This window comes from Poecilia formosa, unplaced genomic scaffold (assembly GCF_000485575.1).
Source record: "Poecilia formosa unplaced genomic scaffold, Poecilia_formosa-5.1.2 Scaffold72, whole genome shotgun sequence".
NCBI classification, from domain to species: Eukaryota; Metazoa; Chordata; class Actinopteri; order Cyprinodontiformes; family Poeciliidae; genus Poecilia; species Poecilia formosa.
In genome coordinates this window covers 578871-587503 of record NW_006800011.1, presented here as the reverse complement: position 1 = coordinate 587503, position 8633 = coordinate 578871, and positions in this window count along the sequence as shown.

Below are 8633 nucleotides of genomic sequence, written 5' to 3'. Positions count from 1 at the left end.
CTGAATATACTGAACCAGGTTATTCAAGGCATTGCTGCCTCCCTGAAGACTCGGGGATATTCCAAGATGACAATGTCAGGATTCATCGGGCTCAAACAGTGAAAGAGTGGTTCACTGAGCAGCAGGGATCATTTTCACCCATGGACTGGTAAACACAAAGCTCAGATTTTAACCTCATCAGGAATCGTTCGGATGCTGTGGAGAAAGCTTGGTGGTCAGACTCTGGCATCACGAATAATGAAAAATTAATTCAACCCTGGGAGGAAATAAATCTTCAAAACAATGACACAGCACATATCTGAAGGCGGCCTAACAAAGTGTTAGAGTGACCTTTTATTGGCGGTAACTTTTTCCTTGCCGGTGCAGATTTCCAGAATAAAAAGCATATTTCATGTTGGTCAACATAAATTATATTTTGTGCTCTTCTTGCATTTCCTTATTATGATCTTCCTTTAGATGTTGTATCTTAAGGCTTTATCCTTGCTTGTTGTCAGTCCACTTTCAGGACTTTTTCTCTCCAAAGTAAACACAGAATATTCTAAATGAACAACATATTTAACTCTTAAAGTATGTTTACGAATGCCTTTCTTGATGTACTTTCTTTCATGTTGCTGCCGACCTCTTTCAAAGCGGTTCTCTGCAGGTTCTTCCTGCCTGCTTCACTGAACTGAAGGCATGCCAGCCACAATCTGCTGCAGGAAACACTCTGACTACAGATAAGTGCCTCATACGCACCGTCACTTCAAAGAAACCAAACTGTCCTCCTCGGAGGAATATTGTGCCAAAAATCGTACGGCTGTTTTTGCCCTGATGGAGTCGAGTCAGAGGTGGGGATAAGGCTGAGCTGAAGAGCTGTCTGCCAGGATTCAGAGCAGCATGTTGGTTTTTATGTCAGAAAACATAAAAACCTCCTTTAAACTTTTCAAATAATCAAATAGAAACAATAAATAAGACTGGGATTAACTAGTCAGCACTAAATTCTTGGATTGCTTGGATTCTCTCTGTACAGTGCCCTCAAACCACTTTGGCTGTGAACTGGTGGCATATAAATAAAGTGGATTTAAATGAAATGTGATGTGAAGCAACACTCCCGATAAGCTTGGTGAAAGCAGCCATGGATTTCGGCTTTGGTGAAAGCTAGAGGTGAACGCTGCAGAGGGTGATTGCATTAATCACACAGTGAAATGACAGCTGACAGCAGCACAAGAAAGGTAGAAACGTGTGGCAGCAGCCAAGTCTCACACTGCAAAAACACCAAATCTTACCAGGTTTTCCTGGATTCATTTCTAGCGCAAATATCTTAGTACACTTGAAATAAGACAAAACTCTTACAAGTAACTTTTCAGCATATCAGAGCTTGTTTTAAGTCAATAATTCATTGATATTGATGGAAAAGTCCCGGTACCACTGGTAGAATGGGGAAATGTTTTGTTATAAGTGAAATAATCTCCCAGTGGAACAAGATATTGTAAATTTTCTTGCTAAAAATGTACTCGTCAGTTAGTTTTGTCTTATTTCAAGTGACTTGCACTTGAAATAAGACAAGTGCAATGAGACAACCATAAAACAGTGGCTTTGAATTTATGAACATGTAAGGTTTTCATGCTACAATGAAAATAAAGACATTTTAGTTTATACATTAACAGTCAGACCTGCTGGCTTTTTCTTTTGATTAGAGAAAAAATATGTTTGAAGAAATATCTAGAAAGTATCCAGTAAACCTAAGGTAAAATTGGTTGTCAGTGACGTCTAATAACCCATAAATGGTAAATAAGTAGGTAAAAGTCTTCACTACATTCACAACATACTTTAATTCTTTGTGTTTAATGGAACAGTTTTTCATTTTCCAATAAGGCTTCCTTATGAAACATCAGAATGTGACCTAGACAGAGACAAAAGGTCACATCTACCTGCTTCTGCCAGTGATGTAGACCATTCAGTCAGAAGAAAGTGAAAAGAATCCATGAAACAACAAATGAAAAACTCAATGGATTAAAAACTGTTTACACAACAGTGGAATGAAAAAGCTTTCATTTGCACCAGAACCGATGTAGTGTACATGCCAGGCCAGTAGGGGGGAGTGATCATTTGCGAGCCGTGTTTTTTCATATCCCTCCACTTGTACTGACAGGCGCACATAATCTGGTGAATGTAATCTTGTTTTGCATTTTCTCTAGCATGATTGACATTGTGTTTCTAAGACGTTTCACTCTGGAGTCTTTGCATTTTTTTCCAGCCAAAACACTCGAACCAAACAGGAAGCCAAGAAAACACCTGAGTCCCACTGTTCTCACATTGTCTCATTCATTCCTAGAAGATCAGCCAATGTTTCTACACAATTAAAGCCATTTCAGGATTGTATATATAGGTTTTAATTGGACCAGCTTGAAATAAAACAAATACTTATGCCATATACCAGTCTGAATACTACTGAGAAGGTAATTAAAGGTTAGAATTTTCTCCTGGTAATCAGTATGAACTGGATTTGCTCCGTCTCTGTTTGCACACACCTTATTACGCGTTAGTGCTTAATGAGCGAAATCCTCGTGCACGCCATGTGACTTTTGTTTACAAGCGCTGCCTCCCTTGTAATTAGGATCTGCGAATCTTAATGAACTAAAAAAACAAATATGCAAATTTTGTATCAACTCGCTCACATAAAGTATAATCAAGCCGCACATTTGCACTTCAGTGGAACGCGCTTTTAAAACATAATAATCTCTCACCTAGTGATTGTTATTCATTTCCAAATTACCCTCCTCGCTCCTGTTCTCCGAACTTCCAGCAGCCAGAGGTGTGATGGGCACATCCAGACGAACTCACATCACGTCTCAGTTATTAACTATGGAGATAAAGGTGGTGAAGCTCAGTGACTGGATGCTCTGTGTTCTGCCGTTTTCTCTCTGGACAGTATCAAGGTCACTGTCTGTTCTAACTCTGTTTTACCAGCGGCTCTCTGATTGCATTCCTTGATGCATGCAAGCACATCGCTCTGTAAAATTAGCCAATCATTACACGAGTTACAACATAATGGCTAAAATGGGGGACACTCTGAGGCAACTACTCAGGTTGCCATGCTTAGTAAACTCCTCTTTTATTGCTTCTCTTGTTATTGACAGGACACTTAAAACTACACGGCTGTAATGACACAAAAATAAAACTTCTTTTGCGTTTTGCACACTTGTCTCCCTATTGTCGTGCAAATGTATTCCCCCCATTGAAATGTATTACTTACTAGCTCTGTATTGTTGTGAGGCAGAATGAAAAGATTACAAAATGATGAGGTTGGACTTTATCAGGGTCATTGTTGTACTGAATGCAAAATTTCTGAAAAGTTCTCAAGTTTTTTAAAAACCATATTAGCTCAATTAATCGAGCCAACAGGACTGAAATATGGTGGTAGCATGACAACACCACCACGTTTCACCAAGTGAAGTTTCCATCCTTTGGAGGCGTATAGCATGTTTGTTCTCACCTTAAAGGTCAAATCAGGGGTCAACAACTGCAGGCTTCAAGCGCAACTGTCACCTGAAACAAAACGCCGACTTATCTTCTTGGCAAATCCGCAAGTTTTGCACAAATCTTCTCATTAACAGTTCAAAAGATAAAAGTCAGATTATTTTCCTTCCACTCCACATTCATGCCCTTTTTTGTTGGTCTATCACATGAAATTCAGATTGGATACATTGAATTCTGGTTCTTTGTTGTCAAAAGTGACATGACTCAAGCAAAAGACTGCAAACCTCAGCTTTTTTCTGATGAATTTTGCTGATGTGAGTGGCTGAATGGATTCCCGGCAGATGAACGGTGAGTGGAGAGGGAACGCCGTGACTCCCCGGAGCTCCCAACATGTCGCCCAACAATCAGCAGCAACGATTGAGGCCAATCAGGACATCAGCGCCTCTCTGGTCTCCCCTCTCCTCCATTTGTGACCCACTAGAAAAAAAAAGCGTTAGTCTTCCACTCAGAATGCAATTCTCCCGACAGAATCATCCCACGCTACTCCCGCACCTAATTGAGGTTTTCAAAATCCCCTCTCACTCTTACACATGGCTCAATCATACCCAGATTGTATCATCCATAAACATTGGGGGCTTTCATGTGTGTCTGTTTGTGTATGTGCATCAGCGGCTGTGGGAATTTGCCCCCCTATGCCAAGTGGAAATGTTTTCCCACAGCTTTGAGATCACGATGATATGCTAAAAAGGGAAACCCAGGCATGCAGAACCCTCACTTCCAGCTCTGTAGTTAATTGAATTTCATGACATTTCATACACACATTTCCATTTTCTGTTTTCCTGAGCTTACCGCTAAATTTATATGATAGACTGAAGAGACAAGAGACTTTAAGGCTTTCCTGTTTTGGAAAGGTGTTGAGTTAAACATCATCCATTCTTCAAAAAGGCTGGGAAAACATGTGCTGCTCCAATAATACAAAACCTAGGAAAATAAAAGCTATCTAACTCTGAAACGTAAAGGACGACGAGGACAAATCACACACATTTAAAACTGTATATGTACGTATACTCAATGAAAGATGTATGGACTGTAAGCCGTGTTTCCATAACAAATGTGCAACACACTTTGTCACTATTCCACTGGAGTCCATCAAAAAATAAATCACAATCCTCGTGTTTCCGTTGAATAAGAAACACAATTAAGTCCAATTAAATATCTGCCATTTGAGTTGCTATTAGACTGAGAAGCACTAAGACTAAATAGTTCACCTGCAGTGGCAGGTAACCTAAGTACCAGATACACCAACAGAGGTTCGGCTTAAGGAAAGTAGATTTTATTACTTAGATATTATTATTTAACTAAAATGGGAGTTAGTGTAATTTGCTTTTATCTTAAGTAAATTTGCTTTAATGCCTTTAGAAATGAGGAAGACAGCCAAGTTTGGTGCCACAGCTGATAGAAGTACTTTTATGGGTTCAACTGCTGCCTTAGATTTTCACAAGTCTGCAACTAAAATGAGAGCTTGGTGGCTATGACAATAATCTGTTTAAGAAATAGGAAACAATCAGCAAACACCTTAGCAGCTTTCTGGGAGCTGCTTTGTTGATGCCTAAACACCATCTGAGAGACTTTAACCGAAACGTCAGAGCAGGTTAAAATTTTACTGCTGGAAGGTGATTATTGCTTAGACATCAAACTGCGTTTCTAGAAGAACAATTAACAGAAATACCGAAAAAGTGAAGAGTTAAAAACAATAAGCTTGCATGTGTCTCTGTTTGTTCTTTCCTTTGTCTAAACTTGTAGAAAAGAAATCAAGGTTGTATAGAAGCTGCTTCCTGTTTTTACTCACACACCAAAAACGTTAATCTTGCTTATATAATGCAATAATAATCACAGTGACATAGCAGCAAATTACATAACAGGCAACATAATGTCCAGATTAGTTTTAGTTTTATTTTTTCTATTGAATGACACACGTGTGCCCAGAGGACACAGTGAGCGACGCAGGAGCAGTTAGTCAGCGCGTAGACGAGTCAGCGCTCTGTCATATCGCCCTGCAGGGACCCATCACCCTCTAATAATGGCAAAGTGTGAGCTTAGTGGATGTTTTCTGCATCACCTGGGACTGCGTTAGCGCTCCAATGGGAAGCTGCTGCCTTGTGATCAGTGATTTAATGTTCCTGCTGCAGTTTCCAATACACTGACTTAGGATGTTGGAGGTGTTGTATTTGGCGTTTGGTTGGTGATTTAATACGGCCTTCAGCATGTCGTCTCACTGCAGCCCAGATGAAGACATCCACTGGTGGATTTAGCTCTGCTCCATTTTGATGGCGAGACCGCTTTGCCTTTTCTCTTCCCCCATGAAAAAGCCAAAGGTTGCATTCTCTCATTAGGGGTGCAGATATTTTCTGTTTATGAAAAACAAACACCGACTCCCTGTGTGACAGCTCACACAAAGTGATAAATTGATGTTATCACAGCACAAACCTTGCAATTACAGGCCGTTACAAATGGCCAACCCACAGCCCTGTGCATTTAAACCCCCCAACGTCAGAAAGTCATCCACAGTATAATGGCCAGTAAAATCTCTATTAATATCAAGGACAGAAACACATAACTGGTGATTTATCTGAGCACTCATATGTGTTTATAGCAATTTATTATTCTTTTTTTTTCTGGAAGAGGGTTTGTGTGTGAGTAAACAAGAGGTTCACACAAAGTTCTGAGTTTAGACACAGTAATTAAAACTGAAATAAGTTCGGTTCAAAGTTCACCAATTAAAATTTATCAGATAAGTTCAGTCACAACATAAACCACAACTTATTCTTTTATCAGGTTTATAACATGAACTTAGACGATGACCAGGAAATTATCATACAAGCATATAAACATGTGGTTTTTAGTTAATTATTGTTGGGGTTTTTTGTAAGCGAAATTTAAAGAAATGATGATTGTTCATCCAATGCAGCTAAAGTTAAACAGATGCTATGTTGGTGGGTTAATGGGGAAATGTGAGTTTAGTTGTTATATGAATGGATTACAGAGGAAATAAAGTGGGAATAGACTAAACAAAAGTTTTGACAGTTTGCTTCATGCTCTCGATTGAGATGCTGTGCAGCTGAAATAATTTTTGCTCTACCTTTTCACTCTTGTACACATGTTATGATGTGTAACCGTGGCAACAAGGTTCTACAACTGGGAGCTGGACTAGAAAACCACACACAGAGATTTACAGAGGAGTGGCAAAAACAACTGAGGTGGATTAGCAGAACTTGCTAATGGTTACTGAGGAATATCTTCCCTGCTGGGCAGAAATTTAGCCGTTAGCATGTCATGCTAACAGAGACAGTAATACAGCCACAGACTTCAGTCAGAGTCTTCTTCAGATATGTTGGAAGACTGACTGCTACAGGAGATCGCTCTGATCCACAGCGTCACCATCCACAATGACAATTTGAAGATAGTTGAGTTTCAGCATTACTTAATTTCATTTCAGGATAAATTATGGATTTCTGAGTTGAAGTTGAATTGAACATGTTGTGCCAAAAGTTTTATATCTTATTATTCGATATAATGAAACGGTGGAATATCATCTGCATTCATACTATTTGTAAGTTATCTACCTAGAAGCATTTTGGAAGGCTTCCAGCTGCAGGCATTTGATTTTGCTTTCAGACTTTAGCAGGTCTTTGTTTTACTATTAATTCTATTGAAAATCACCCCTTTATTTTCAAAAGTCCCAATAAAATACATTGTTTGTGATTGTATCATGACAAAAGAGTGAATAAATATATTTGAAATGCATTGTTTTTGTTTTTTCTGCTCTAAACAGCTAAATGTGTACAGCATTTGCCATGTCCTCCACAATGGTCTTGGTGTTTTTCTGGTTAGTTATTTTGGGATTTTCTGTGTTTAGTCCTGTTGTCCTGTCAGCCCTGGATTGTTCCCAGGTGTGTCTCGTTCCCTTGATTACCCACTGTGTTTGTCATTTGTCTGCCTGCCATCACAGTAGAACTGTAAAGTCCTGTGTTGGTCTAGTTCTCTTTTTCAGTCCTTAGTTTTTCAGTTGCTACCGGTAATTAGCAGTGTGCTAACTCTCTGCTGTGCCGCCTGTTCTGGACTGTTGAGCTTTCTTCATTAAATCCATCATCATCCTTATCACAACCTGGGTCTCTGCGTCTCTCCTCACCACCTGACGGATCTCCTCTCAGATAAAAAGCAGCCTTGTAAAGCTCAGGTTCTCCAAAAGTACAATCACCACTCATAAGCTCTCTAATCCAAAACAGATGATGCTTTCTTGTTTTACTTTTCCCTCCATGAATCAAATGAACTTCATCAGACAGACAACATCTCTGTCCTTGCAAGAAAATAAAATCTATCCTTGCAGCAGAGTGATGGCAGCATTGGTTACCTTTGAATGAGATCAAATAGTTACTCTATCAAAGAAGGGAGTAAAATATGACTAATGATGAAAAATATATTTCTTTTTCAGACTATAGTTTAATATACCAATGTATTCAGTTAGCAAAATGTGGCATTATTGTTTATAAAAACATTTCACCCCCAGCTCTCAGAGTTCCTGCTTTTTGCCTGCACTACATTTCAAATGTTTCTCTCCCTCATGTATTGTTTTAGTTTCTCGTGTCTTTGCTTTTGTCTTCCTCTCTGAATTGAAAACGTGGCAGCCCCTTGGCCCGCTAACTTTAGCTTATAGGCTTGTTCTTTCCACATTGCAGGTAATTGGTGCCACGGGTGGGCGGGGCTGTCACCTCTGCGTGTGGAAGTATTTTAAAATGTGGGACAGGCTGTACCTGAACATCCTTCAGATGTAACGAAAAATATATGACACTATGTTGGATCAGCAATTATCTCTCGCTGAGGAAGAGAGCAGAGAGAAGCTGTGTATTTTTGGAGATGACTTCCAGCTAAGACCGTAATTATGTCTATAAATGAAAGTCACATTGAAGGAAGTTTGTTTCTTGTGCTTCATGGCTTGTAGGTAAAGTGATGCAGAGAGTGGCTGCATTTAGTGTTTAATATTAAGAAACTATTGATAGAATACAAATTCATTTGTATTTCAGATTTATGTTGTAACTGTTGAACATCATGTGAGATTTTTCCTTGCACTTTACAATTTTACTCCTCTTTATAATTAAATCGCAAAAACAATTGTG